This window comes from Canis aureus, chromosome 6 (assembly GCF_053574225.1).
Source record: "Canis aureus isolate CA01 chromosome 6, VMU_Caureus_v.1.0, whole genome shotgun sequence".
Lineage (NCBI taxonomy): Eukaryota > Metazoa > Chordata > Mammalia > Carnivora > Canidae > Canis > Canis aureus.
This window is the reverse complement of record NC_135616.1, coordinates 12,773,280-12,775,250: the sequence shown is the minus strand read 5'-3', so window position 1 is coordinate 12,775,250 and position 1,971 is coordinate 12,773,280. Positions and strand designations below refer to the sequence as shown.

Below are 1,971 nucleotides of genomic sequence, written 5' to 3'. Positions count from 1 at the left end.
AATGATAAATTTAGATGTTGAACACTATGATTTCGATCAGGTAACATTTCTGGTGGTGCATTACATTAGCACATCCCAACACAAAAAGAGCTGTCAGTGAATGAGCCTATATTCAACCTACTGTCTTTATCACACTCTTAAGGCTTTGCTTTGTGACTCTTGGTGTATAACATTTCAAACATCTCTTAAGATTATAAGCACCCAGAGGGCAAGACTAAGATTGTATACATCTTTATATTTTTGAATATTTTTAAAATTTAAAGTCAATAAATTTTATTTAAGTAATTTTACATGTGATTCCTTCCACTGCCAATCATTGTAGTTTCTCCAAAGTCAGAATCATAATCTTCAAAATAGCCCTTTAAAAAGAACTTTTGTTCAATCCCCAGTTATCACTGTCAGTCCAGAGTACTTTCAGTTGGGCTTCTTTGACCTCCACTTGAGTATGGATATACTTCAGAAATTCCCAACCTGTAATCTTTACCAATTTCTTATGGCTCTAGAAGTCAAATTGCAGGAAGTACATTGATTGCTATTTTGGCAAATGATCTAAGATTATTATTCCTTAGTTGTTCCTAATGAAAAGTCTTCTTCCACTCTACTCCATGAGCCTAGCAGAAAATGTTACAGGTCTCATTGTAACTCACCATTGCAATGAACTTGCTGTAATGGAAGCATAACCCATGTGTCAATGTACCTACATTAACAATTTCTGGACACCATGAATGACAGTGCCCATTTCCATCTAGAATAAGGCTTTGAATGTTTCTTCATAACCCATGCCATATCCTGAACAATAAAGGAGCTTGAAAAACATTTGTTGACGAATGAAACATAGAGAGAGAAATGCTAATTTATTATTGAATTTATTCTAAATGTTTCAATAAGATGAGAAATTATATTTCATTTTAAATTTTAAAAAAGAACAAAGGAAATTTAATTTGCATTTAATGCAAATTCTTGCTCAAATGAAATTATTTTACTCCTATAGTAAACCCCAGATTACTTAAAAATCTAAAATGCCAGTAGGAAACAAATAGAAGGTAAAATATTCAAGTTAAATTTACTTCAATTTTGGGATCCTTGGGTGGCGCAGCGGTTTGGCGCCTGCCTTTGGCCCAGGGTGCGATCCTGGAGACCCGGGATCGAATCCCACGTCGGGCTCCCTGTGCATGGAGCCTGCTTCTCCCTCTGCATATGTCTCTGCCTCTCTTTCTCTCTCTCTGTATGACTATCATAAAAAAAAATTACTTCAATTTTAATTTACTTTTTTAAAAGTTGTTTTAAAATTTATTTTTAGAAATTGAATGATCAATTTATGTACTTGAGTTAAATTTTGATTTTTTACAGAATGTCTCATGTTTTCTCATTACCAAATAATTTTTAAAAGACTAATTCTAGGATTGATAGAGTTTGAGGATTTGGTGATAGATTCTGGGCTTGAAGTCAAAGCACTGTTCAAAGTGGGCTGTCCAAAGGCCTTGGAATGCTCTGGTTATTCATTTCTTAGGATTGAATCTCAAAATTGAGAACTTAAAATGCAAGAATATTATCTTGGAGTGGTGATGGATGTTGGCAATGAGCAGAAATAAGGATATTTACTAAGTATACTATCATACTTTTGCAAGGAAAATATGAAAAACAATATACTTATTTATTTATACAGACAGGATCTTATATGAAGACATTAATAATAATTAAACTTGAACCCTAAGGGAAATGGCTTTTAATCTTTTTTTTTTTAATTTTCAGAATATTTTGAGAATTTGAGGAAAGCTATTGTACCCCATTTCCATAAAAATAAGGAATACAAAAAATACATTTTGTGAATCAACTTTACAAAGTTCTTGGACCCTCTAAAACTCTTCCATTGGTCTGAGCTAAAGACCCTTTTCTTATTTGACACATTTAGTACTGATCACATATGTGCTTCTTTCTGGTCTGAGAATTCAAATAATAAATATAAATATA

General features: G+C 32.6%; 1 non-coding gene across 1 annotated transcript; it reads right to left on the bottom strand.

The window, feature by feature from the left end:
• Window positions 1-619: 619 nt before the first annotated feature.
• Window positions 620-758, bottom strand: LOC144316610 (small nucleolar RNA SNORA1). The gene has a single exon (XR_013382552.1). It is a non-coding gene; the product is annotated as a small nucleolar RNA SNORA1 (small nucleolar RNA).
• Between the last annotated feature and the right edge of the window lie 1,213 nt (window positions 759-1,971).